This window comes from Sparus aurata, chromosome 1 (genome assembly GCF_900880675.1).
Source record: "Sparus aurata chromosome 1, fSpaAur1.1, whole genome shotgun sequence".
Lineage (NCBI taxonomy): Eukaryota > Metazoa > Chordata > Actinopteri > Spariformes > Sparidae > Sparus > Sparus aurata.
The window spans coordinates 40,160,419-40,173,563 of NC_044187.1; the positions used below are offsets into that span (position 1 = coordinate 40,160,419).

At 38.5% G+C, this 13,145-nt stretch overlaps 1 long non-coding RNA gene across 1 annotated transcript; it reads left to right on the plus strand.

Moving 5' to 3' along the window:
• The first annotated feature begins 3,101 nt into the window (after positions 1–3,101).
• On the plus strand, positions 3,102–3,952 carry LOC115590066 (uncharacterized). The gene is made up of 2 exons (XR_003985651.1): positions 3,102–3,594; positions 3,764–3,952. It is a non-coding gene; the product is annotated as an uncharacterized LOC115590066 (long non-coding RNA).
• Positions 3,953–13,145: the final 9,193 nt, after the last annotated feature.

The window sequence follows — 13,145 nt, forward strand, 5'->3', positions numbered from 1 at the left end:
AACAAAGTTGAACATTTTGATAGCTGAACAGTTTCTCTAGCTGAATATGAAGTTGAATTTTTAAAGGAGTTGAAAAGGCAGAAAGATGAATATCTAAAAAGGCAAAAAAGCTGTAGAGTAAGAGGGCTGAAAGAGCTTAAAAAGGTGAATAAAGCCAGAAAAGGCTAAAAAGCTGTAGAGCTTGAAGGGGTGAAAAAAGGTTGAAAGGAGAAAAGTTAAAGGCAGAAAGAGCTTAAAATGGCTGCACACATGGTGGAACAGGAGCAGAGGTAGAGAGGTGAAAACATATGAAAAGCTCTAGAGTAAGAGGGCTGGAAGAGGTTAAAAAGGTGAAAAAATATGAAAAGCTATAGAGTAAGAGGGCTGGAAGAGGTTAAAATGGTGAAAAACGGCTTAAAAGGATGACAAGCAGTAGAGCAAGAGGCCTGGAAGAGGTTAAAAAGGTGAGAAAACGCTGAAAGGTGAGAAGTTAAAGGCAGAAATAGCTTCAAATGGCTGCAGACATGCTGCAGCAGGAGCAGAAACACAGACGAAAATGTCCGCATAAGGAATGAATGGGAAAATGCCTGCCAAACTCCTGCGATTTTTGGGGAAAATGTTATAGTTATCAGCAAAACATGCTACATGTTGAGTTACAGGAGACATTGCTGAACGCACCCATGTCATTTTTAATTCTGTAGAGTGCATAATGAGGGCGCAGGAGCGAGAGAAAAAACATGTACCGTCTGCGATCCTCCAGAAATTTTGGCTCAAAATTAACATTGCGGCTTATGGGGAAGATTCAGGAGTGCTTGTCGCTCCTGGGCTTCTAAATCCAAAACCGTAAGTCCTCCAGCTGAAATGAGACCATCAAGTACAAGATATGGGATCCAAATCAAGCTGAAGCAAAAAAAAAAATCCCGTTTTCAGAGCTGCTCCTCACTCTGGGGTGCGGCAGTTGATGATGTCACGCACTCTAGCTCACGCAATACACACCCATTATAAACTCAGAAGACGGCCTTAAAATCCTTAAAACTAAAACTGCGACCATTTCAAAACCGTACAAGATTTTTAAAAACTGAATACAAGGTCAATAGTTCAAGGTTTTGTGACTCATTTAAGGTTTGAATGGTGTCTCTCGCTCAACGTATGAGGGACAAGTAGAGGTTGAAAGTCGATGAGTTTTGAAGAGGATTTGAAGCTTTTCCCATTTGATTCAATGTTAAATTATTTTTGGAAAAAGTTGAATAGCTGAAAATCGTAAGGCTGAAGAGCTTAAAAGGCTCCCTAACCCTACACGCCATCATGTCCTTAAAAAGCTGAATTGAATTTGAATTGTTTGAATAGCTCAAGATTTGAAGGAGGAGAAGAGTGCTGAAAAACGTACAGAAGCAGGAATAATAAACCCCAGAAGAACAATAGTGTGAATGCTGATGACTCAGCATTCACCGTTCCAGCGGTCCTGTTGCTTGTAGCGACGGCACCGCCGCTGCCAGTAGCCGTCATCATTGCCGGTAGGCTCGTGCCGAGCAAAGCTCCAGACAGTTGTGACGGCCCTCCTGCTGTGGGTGTATGTGTTTTCCTATGTTTGTCTGTCATCCTGCAGGTTCCTGGTAAGCGGAGTTATAATCAATACCCCTGGGAGCACCTGATCAGTCCTCCCCGAGTATTTAAGACCTGGCTGCCTTTGAGATGCCCTGTTTTTTTTCATCTTTTTGAGCTATTCTGTTTGAGAGCACCATGTGTTTGTTTAGTTGGCCTCGGCCTGTTTATGTTTGGTCCAGAATCTAAGATTCAATTTTTGTATCAGGAGAGAAGTTACAAGTGGTTTCCAGTTTTAAATATCTTGGTGTCATCATGAACTCAACTCTCAGCTTCAAAAAACAAGTTAAACAAGTTGTTGCCAAAACAAAATTTAACCTAAATAATTTTATATTTATTCGCAGATATCTCACACCTGAAGCTGCTAAAATTTATTTTCGTGCTATGGTTTTCTCACATATAACATACTGCTTAACCACTTGGTCTCTTACCACTGATACAACAATAAAGTCTGCACAATCTGTATACAATTGTCATTGTTTTGTATTACTCTTCTGCTTTGTATATGTCCTATTTTGCATGATGGTGCCATATTCCCTCCTGTCTTTTGTATCATGGTAACTGTCTGCACTGATTGTCTAGCATTGTGGGGGCTTTTTCTTTTCTTTTCTAAATAACATATAAAATTTCTAAATAATACAAAAATAAGTATTGTTTGGTTCTTCTTTGGTTCTTTGGTTAATAAATGGTTTCATTTTTGCAGTTTACACCTTGTGTCTTTCTTGTTTTGTTTATGGCTCAAGAGCTGGGCCAACACAGTCCTTCCAGAAATATATAGATATAGATATATAGATATATAGATAGATAGATAGATAGATAGATAGATAGATATATACTAAATGTATTGAGTCTATCCCAGTGTCTCTGATGGTCTAAAGTTTAACTGTGATATGACAAGTATGCAGCTTACTTCTCTACATAAATTAGCATTAGCATTCAGGATTGGTACAGTCTAACACAGAACAAACAGGAGAGCTGGTAACAGAGCACAATAATAAACTTTAACATAATTTCACCCAGCAACTACCCCACTACACCCACGGGGATGTATATAGACTGCAATGAGACAAACATCTTTGATAGCTATACAGAAATGTCAGGCTTTGATACATATATGGTTCTGCAGTAAGCAACTAGTATGTTTTTGGGGGAAAACAAAGACATGTAAAGATATGTTTTATTTTGAAAAATCTGAACAGTGGCTAATGGGATATAGTCCTAATGTAAACATTTAATTTCTAATGTACAAATTATATATTATTATTCTATTGGTCTGTGCACTGACATGATGGCATGGGTTATTGTCTGGTGGCAAATAAATGTATGGACATTAGCTCAGGATACACTCATAGATATTTCAGTGACCTAGCAGCTTGTCAGACAGCGGTGACTATTTTAAAACACAACAGAGAACTCATAAAAACAGTTTTAATCATGGACAACAAAATGCAGTATGTATTCAGTGTATTACCGATGCTTAAATTGACTTTCAGTCCCTCTGAATCATAAAGACTGTGAAAGGGCGACCGGTGAGCGGCTGGATGATGCCGAAGAAAAGTCGAGGAGATGGTCAGGTTTTCCAATTTTACATTTTCTTTATTCACTGCACTCAGATATCAGGCAACAGACGAAAGTATGGTGAGCGTCATAGGTTTAACCAGCAACACAGACAGATGGTAAAATGGCGCGTTATATACTGTGCTACCAATTAACCATGACTGGACTCTTCCACTACTGAGGTAAATTTACATCTGCCCAAATGGCTATTCAACCAAGTGACACTTTCCCCTCTTACCTTTAGCACAAACGCTTCACCCCTCTTCTGTTCCTGATGTGCCCCTGCCAATAAATCTATAAAATACATTTACAATAAATAACAGAACCACCAAACATTTGAAATCCCCCCCCTTCCTATCCGGCCACTTGGTCTCTCCCGGAACGTTTATCACGGTGCCCGTGCCCCCGGGGGAATCTTTTGGCCGTGCACCCTGGAGCAGACACAGGACCGGACAGGTAAGTGTTAACGCAAGCAACTTCGTACTCGTACAGCAATCACACTTATACCACCCGCTATTGCACCACACATATTTACCAATAAACTCTGCACATGCTTCACACTGTTATCCTCTCAATTACACACAGTTTTTCCGTCGGAGCTCAACTTCGCTCTACTCTCTTGCAGGCGGAGCCGAGTGCCGAGTGCCGCACCTGCCCGAAGACATGCAATCACCTGCGGTCACAAGGTCTAATAAATAACTCAACTATTCAATAAAAAGAGTACTGTAAATATCTGTATGAACTGTGCAAATACGCAATGTGCAAAATGTACTGTGCAAACTTTGGCAAATAAAGTGCTATCGTGACTAAAGTGCAAAGTGCCGTCATTACTGTACCTTCCAAGTTATTGTGCAAAAGAACATAATTACCCACATGTGCAAAATGTACAAGTAACGAAATGCACTTCGTTACAAAGACATTCAACAATTGAAATAGTTCATGGCAAAGAGAGGTCAGAGTAGAATGAAACATTAGAAATGGTATTTAGTGAATATTGTATTTTGAGTGGAGTGTTGTGGATTAAATTTGCCTAGGGTCATTTGCCGCTGCTCTGGTGGTGAACAATAATACCTTGTGATGGCAATCAAAGCTGTGATAACAATAAATGCAAATACTCTATTTGAACACATCTATGCAGTAGGGGTGGTTAATCAGCCCAATTTCCCGATTCGATTCCGATTATTGAAGTCTCAATTCGATTACAAATCGATTTTCGATTATTAGCGATTATCGATTATCAATTATTGATCTTCCATTTAACATCAGTCAGCTGCTGAATTATTTTACTTCTCTTTTGAGTAACACCTCACAGCACCTTCAATATTGTATAGTGTAACTGTAATATCCAAACTATTATTACACAGCTCAAATCGTCCAAAAGTGCATGTTGTCAGTCTCATATCTTTGTCGTTAATGTCTGTACACTCAAATAACTCATGGGTGGAACAGGCTGAGGCATTTGTTCACACCGAGCGGCTCGAGAGCGGCGTTAAAACCCCTGTTAGCTCTTATGTTAGCTGTTAGCTGCTCGCTGTAGCGCAGCGTCCAGGTTACCTTGTGACACTGGTTACCATCGGGTATTTTTCATTCCGCACTGCGTTGAAATAGTTACTTAAAGCCATCGTTCCGAGCCACATACATCGTTATTAAGCTGAAGCTAAGTCAGTGTGAAAACTGTAAACTGTCATACAGCCTGCACATCAAACAGTCTGCAGAGTACGTTGACATCCAGCACGAGCTCAGCTTAGGTTAATCAGCTGTGGCAAATCGTGAGACGTCCAGATCAACCTGTGATACAAACACCAGTAGCGACAATGGTTCATAGGAAAGCCCAGACATGTATCTCACTCTTGATGGTAACGTGTCAACAGTTACCTGGGACGCTACGCTCTCAGCGCTACAGTGAGCAGCCAACAGCTAAAAGCTAACAGCTAACTGCTAGCAGCTAACATAAGAGCTAACAGCGGTGTCCACGCTGCTCTTGAGCCGCTCGGCGTGAACAAATGCTTAATACTGTTCCACCAATGAGTTGTTTGAGAGTACAGAGATTCACGACAAATAAACAAACACGATATGAGACCGACAACATGCACTTTTGGACGATTTGTGCTCTGTAGCGCTCGTCTAGTAGTGGTTTCCAAGTCGCAGCCCCGGCATCTCCGTGTGGGTAGAAGTGTTCAAGCCACGTCAAAATGAATACACATATACGTGACCTGGAGCGATGAGCAGAATGTTTTTCCTGGTTAGCGGACATGGCTGAGGACCCCTCTCTCTCAAGACAGGATTCTCAAACCACACCACCAGCACATCTGGGACCCTCGCAAGTTAAAATGAACGCCAGTTAACCTGTCACACTGGTCGAGGCCATTAAGCTAACTGGAGCTGGTTTACAACGTTACAGAGAGCGAGGCTTGGGATCAGGAATCGTTTGCTTTTGTCTGGCTCTCCAATTTGACCAATCATGCTCTTGACTGAGGTTAGGACCTCCTACCCCCTCATTAACATATGGACACAGAAATACAGAAATAAATAAATGTAGATGAACAGAAATGTAGAAATAAATAAAAAGCATTTATTCTTTTATTTATACTTTTATTTATTTATTTATACATTTATTTATGCATTTATTTATTTATTCATTTATTTATGCATTTATTTATTTATTTCAGCATTTATTTATTTATTTATTTATTTATTCATGCATTTATTTATTTATTTATTTATTTATTTATACTTATATCAGGTTCAGTCCTCCATAGTTTCCCCCGTTGTCCCTCAGGAAGAATAGTCTTCAGCCTTTCCAACACCGCAGTGGCGAATGTGTCAGCGGTCGCGTCTGGAAGCTGGATGAACTCGTAAAATGCAACGTAGCACAAGCACCAGCTGACAATGAGTGGCAGTGTCCGTTGTTTCATCTGCCTGGATAGCTAGATAATCTGCCGTTTTTACATCCTCCAGAATGCAGTCTCGAAGGGCCGACAGCACGCAGTCCTCAAGTTCGTTTTTAACTATCTTTGAGGTGCATTTTAAGACAGTGGCGGTCTTCAGGTGCTCCTCTAACACACAGTGCAGGGACGCCACAAAATCGACTAATCCCTGAAAAATGCTACAAAAAATGCTGGGGTTGTCGAAGGATGCTGTCTTAAGTGGCATCGCAATGCCAGCTCAAAAGCTCCACAGAATTTTACACAATCAATGATCTTTGATAAAATATGTCTGTCCATGTCCACCTCTTCATTGTGTTTTCTCACCGCAATCCTGTGTCCTTCGTCCAGCTGCGCAGCTATGCTAGTCCTGCCTAGCATGGCTAGCTTGACAGCATTGTTCATGCGTACCATCGAGCATTCATGTTTTTTGATCCACTCTGACAGAATTTTTAGGTCTCTGACTCCTGTTACAGTCCATGTAGTATCTGTCCACAGCATTTTAAAAAGTAAACACGGGAAGCAGAATACTGCAGTTGCAAAAGTACATCCAATTAAAGTTAGCCAAGCCGTCCTGTCGCACCAGCTCAGAGAGAGGCTCCTCTGGTGCACTTTGCCTTGCTCATGTGTCTGCTGTGTTAAATTCGGACCAGGCTTATCAGGTCCAAGTTCTTTAATACGTAGTTTTTTTCGTTAAAGTTCTCCTTTCGAAGGGGTTTAGCGAGAGAGATTTTACAGAATGTATGGGTAGCTGAAGCCCTGTGTTCGTGTATATTTGACGCCGCCATCCCGATTTCCCACACTTGTTTCTGGTTGCCAGGATACTTAAACACAGGCTTGGGGCGATATTTTCATCGCCCCAAGCTTATCAAATTTGACGACGCTAATTGGCTAATTTATCCGTTGCTATGGTGTTTTTTTGTCTCAGCAACAGTCTACCATTGGCTGAGCTGCTGCAGTGCTGGGGTGACTTTTCTATCGCCCCAGGATGGCAGGAAATGACCGTGGATGCAAATTACGTATATATTTGGCTGTTTCTTGATAATTAAAAACACATTTATTTGTAAAATGAGCCGTAATTATTTATTTTAAACGATTATTTTGGAAAAAATAAAAAATATATATTTTTTAAAAAATCAATTTCCATCAGGGAGGGCGGCGCCCTAGCGCTCCCTATTGGCCAGCCGCCACTGATAGGATCCCAGCACATAGTATGAGGCATCAAACAGCAGCTAGCTTAGCCAGATTTCTATTGTAAAGTCAACACAGCTCACTACTATCCTGCAGCAGCTTACTGTTGTGGGGAAGCCCGACGAGTCGATTACTGAGTGCAGTAGAGTTCCACAGCTCAAGGATGAAAATTTATGATTATTACTCCATAGAAATGCAATCAAAGTGCATATGTGTTAGACCATGGAATACATTTTCACCGGAATATCCCTTTTAGGGGGAGATTAGAGGTGGACCCAGAAGCAGAACACAGACGAAATACAGACACTAACGACAAGACGAAGGTGAGGTAAGAGGGGAGGGAGGAGAACAGGTGAGGTAATGAAGGGAAACATGGGGGGGAGGGAACACAGAGGAGAACTGAGGAAGAGACACACACAGGCATAATATTAAAACACAATTACTCGGGTTGGAGCCCTGCACAGGTCTAGTTTTAAAAACCTGTTCCTGCCTCACACAGGCTATTTCTCAAATTCAAATTCCCACTATTTTGCTATTCTGCTTTTATTGACAATATATGAAAAGCGTATATATTCCAGAAAGCAGCTGGCGGTCAGTCCAAACGTTCTTTCCCTTATAACAAAAATTGTGGACTACGAATGGAGGGAGCAATAAGAACAGTTATCAGAAGAGATTGTTGCATTCCATTGTTGCTGCAGTTACACCTGAGGTGTTTTTTTTTTGTTTTTTTTCAAGATAGGCATCTGTTTGTATTTCAATGTAAACCGTAGTGGTAGCTACTGTAAACTGTTCCTGGTTTGAAACACAATTTCTCGCTTCACAAGCAGCCAATTGTTAAGTATTTTCATTCATATTTTTCATTTGTTTTGTAAGCATGAACGTTGCAAGAAGGGCAACGTTTTTCTGTCTTGGTCTGCTGTCAATTCAACAAAATTGAATAAATGTTGAGAACATGAAGTGTGTCCTGATTGTTTAAGAGCTGTTATTGTAAGCTAAATCTCATCATTGTTTAATTTGTCAAAAAATCATTGTCATTGTCATTTGACAGAATATTGTAAATATGAATGTGGTAATCTGTATTACAACAGTATTATGACTTTTTTAAAGTAAATCCATTGTTTTTATAGGTGGGCATACTTTTTTTTAATATTAAAGATCTATTACATATACAAGGTTGTTATGTAATTTTACAAGTAAATACTTGTATTATACAGTATATGATCTTAAATTAACAGTATATTGTTGCAATTAAAACACGATTACCCGTGTTACAACACTAGTTTGACCTTTTTTAAAAGGTAAATCAAATAATTTATAGGTGGTATATGATTTTGTTACATTGAATATGTATTAAATATACAAGATTTGTATGTAATCGTACATGTAAAAACTCATATTACACAGGATATGATCTTAAATTAACAGTATAGTGTTGTAATTGTAACCTGATTACCAGTTTTACAACAGTATTTTTGCATTTTTTTAAATGTAAATCAAATGTTTTATGGGGGGTTTATCATTTTATTACATTAAATATTGATAAAATATACAAGATTTTTATGTAAAATTATATAATAAAACAAACCAAAATCAACACTCTTATGTAATTTTAAGCCTGATTCTTTGTGTTATTGCAGAGTTCGACCATATTTTTAGGTAATTTCATTGTTTTTACAGGTGCAAAAGTCCTTCATTAAACATTAAAAGGACAAAAAAATACATAAAATCTCATGTAAAATTAAAGTAATTGACTGTATTTTTATGAGAAAGTAATTTTCCGTTCTTTTACAGAATTTTTTTGGTGCCAGTATTACCGTTTATTTACGATTTATTTATTTTTTTTACAGTGTGGTCTAAAACCTTTCTCGTGCTTGTTACGGCAAAACCTTACCTTCACATATGAGTGCCCGCTTACCTTTATCAAACACTCATTTCATCATTACACCACATTTACAACATTTGATCTCACATAACTGTGTGGAATACAAAGGATCATCGTACAACTGAAACTCCAGGAGTGGACAGCAACTTTAGCCAGGCTCGCAGCCTTGCTGGCACATTTGACCAAATTCCATTTTGCCCCTCATCCATGATGTTGATGACTTTCTGGCTGCTGTGATAAACCAGGGCATAGGACATAAGCTTTAGGCCAGGATATATGGTGAAAGGATTGAAGCTCTGATTAAAAATTCAGCCTTCCCACATCATCAACGGCGAGCTCACCCTGTAGTCGTGGTTGGGCTAATCATTGAGCCCTCCTGCCTCGTGGTGTAAGCCTCTATGTGACCATGTGCATTGCACAAAGAGCAAAACATGTTGATATATCTGGACAGTCACCTATGTAAACAAATTAATCTGAGTCAGAGAATGCTCCGACTCTGGCCTGGGGTGTATGTCTTGCAGGCCGGACAATCCTGCACGTGCACTTTCCGGGGTGTCACTGCCCGTGGTTGTGCTGGCGGCATCATCCTCTGCAGCCTCTTTGACACTACTATCAGTCTTTCACCTGTTGGAAGACAAGTCTGTGGATTTGAGTTAAACCCTGTGAATAGTCCCCCAAATTTCACTCCAGCTGCTGACGCCACACTGTGGCAGTGGCATTGGGCGTCCAGTGAGTATTTCATACGGGGTTAGATGGGTTAGTCTGTTTGCGAGCGCATAGAGATTAGTGCTAATGGCAAAGCATCTTCCCAGGTGAGTTTACCATTACCATCAGCCATGATTTTGGCTATTTTTGTTTTTAATATTCCATTGGCACATTCTACTGAACCTTGTGACTGTGGACACATTATATGTGTGTTTTCATTAGATGCTTGATGCTTCTGTAGTTCAAATGATGATTTTACTTCTTCTGTTACAGGCATGTGAACCTTGATGTGAAAATCATGATGCAATCAAAACAGACACTTTACAGGTTGAAGCTTGCCATCCGCTACCCAGAAGAAACAATGACAAACCAGTTGTCATACTGAGATTCATTAAGTGGAAGCAAAGTTGCACTCCTGAAAAAGGGCAAGATGCTCAAAGGCACAGATGTGTACATCAATGAACATCTGATGAAGACCAACACTGACATCGCTAAGAAAGCACATTATCTGAGAAGAATGAAAAAAATCCAGAGCACATGGACGAGAAACTGCAAAATATTCATCAAGCTTAACGGATCACCAGAAGAGGCCAAGGTACTGATGGTGAGGAACATAGAGGAACTTGAAAAACTGGAATGAGTATCCCCATTGTAAAAATAGACTGGAGTGGTTTTGAGACGGAATGGAGGTAACAGCACAAACACAAACATAATGCTCAGTGACAGAGCTCAACCTACATTAAGTGACAATGGACACGTAATGCAGTGGATACAGGAACACGAACAATTGGAACTAACAACATTTGAATACAATGAAAGCAGTACATTGGACATAGAACAGGATATCGATCCAGACAATAACTTCTTCTCCACCATAAACAACACATGCTATTACTACAACAATGATCAGTATAATGATAATATTATGGCAAAGGATAAACTATCTATAATTCACTTCAATAGCCGAAGTTTATATACAAACTTTAACAGCATCAGGGATTATCTGCACACATTCAAACAGCCATTTAACATATTCACTATTTCTGAAACCTGGATCACCACTGAAAAGGGAATGAATTTTGAGATGGAGGGCTATGAATTTATATATAAAAACAGACAGAGCAAAGGGGGTGGTGGTGTTGCAATATATGTTGATCTGAACTTGACTTTCAAGATTGTAGAGGCTATGACACAGGTAAAGAAGAAAAGAAAAAAGATCATTATCATTTGTATGTATAGAGCTCCAGGTTCTAGTATTGACAATTTCAAGGAATGGATGGAAAGCATGGTAATAAAAATGGGTAACAAAAATATCTTCATTTGTAGGGATTATAATATCGATATACTAAACCCCAACAATCAGAAAAGTATTGAAGAGTTTTTAAACTCACTGCATAGTTTGAGTCTCTTTCCTACAATCACTAGACCCAGTAGAATAACGTCTCATAGTGCAACTCTGATAGATAACATATTCACCAATGTAATAGAAAACAAGACAATAAGTGGGTTATTAATTAGTGATATCACTGGCCACCTTCAGTATTCACAGTATATGACAATAATTATAGAATTGAAATAGAGGAACATAAACAATATAGACGAATTAGAACAGAGGAGACAATAGCTACTCTAAAACACGAATTAATGGCACAGGACTGGGATGCAATATATATAACGAAACAGATGTAAATAATGCATACAACAAATTATTGACTACATTCACTTAATTATATGATAAGCACTGTCCCATTAAGAGATATAATAAAAAAAACTAGCACATAAGAGCAATCCATGGTTAACTAAAGGTTTAAGAAATGCATGTAAAAACCAAAATTTACTCTACAGGAACTTCATAACACAGAGAACAGAAGAAACAGAAGATAAATATAAAATATAAAAGAATAAGTTAACTAATATTATAAGATTAAGCAAAAAAGAATACTATAAAAAGAAATTAGAAGATAATAGAATTAATATGAAAGGGATATGGAATATACTAAACAATATTATTAGAGATGGTGCTAAACAAAACAATTTACCTAAATATTTTGTTATTAATAATAACGAAAATTATAATATGGATGAGGTGGCAAATAGTTTTAATCAGTTCTTTGTAGATGTTGGTCCTGAGCTAGCAAAAAACATCCCAAATCCAGGGCCGGATGGAGACTACATGGATAAACTAATAATAAGGAATCCCCACTCAATGTTCCTGAAAGCAATAGAGGAAAATGAAATTATCAACATAGTAAAAAAGTGTAAAAATAAAACATCTACAGATTACAATGGCATTGATATGTCATTAATTAAACAGGTCATCGAAGGGGTATCAAAGCCATTAGCACACATCTGCAATTTGTCTTTTCAAACTGGCACATTTCCAAACCAGATGAAAATTGGTCATTCTGCTATATAAAACTGGTAGCAAGCACAACTTTACAAACTATATACCTGTCTCAATACTGCCACAACTCTCAACAATATTGGGAAAAAAATTTAACAATAGAATGGATGCATTTTTGGAAAAACACAAATTATTTTCAGAGAGTCAGTATGGGTTTAGGGTTAACAGATCAACATCACAGGCAATAATAGAATCAATAGAGGAAATCACAGATGCAATAGACAAAAAACATGTAATAGGAGTATTCATCGATCTTAAAAAAGCGTTTGATACAACTAATCATAACATACTGTTCAACAAACTGGAAAAATATGGGATAAGGGGACTGGTATTAGACTGGGTAAAGAGTTATTTGAAAGGACGGCAACAGTTTGTAAAGTTGGGTAATCACTGCTCAGGGTATTTGGACATTGCTTGCGGGGTCCCCCTAGGGGTCCAGTATTGGGTCCCCTAATTGTTTATTCTGTATATCAATGATATGTGTAAAGTATCTAGGACGTTAACATTGGTCAATTTCGCGGATGACACAAATATTTTTGGTTCAGGAGAAAACATTTATAGAATACAGTTATAAATGAGGAAATGAAAAAAACTAAAGACATGGTTTGACTGGAATAAATTATCATTAAATGTAAGTAAGACTAAGTTCATGTTGTTTGGCAAATGCACATGGAACACAGAGGTGCGTATAGAATTAGATGTGGTTTAAATTGAAAGGGTGCATGAAAACAGATTTCTTGGGGTTATGACCGACTGAGTTGGAAACCACACATAGAGCATGTACAGTCCAAAGTTTCAAGAAGCATTGCAGTCATACACAAAGCAAAACAATTACTGGATCATAATTCTCTTCGCACACTCTACTGTTCACTGGTCTTGCCATATATACATTACTGTGCTA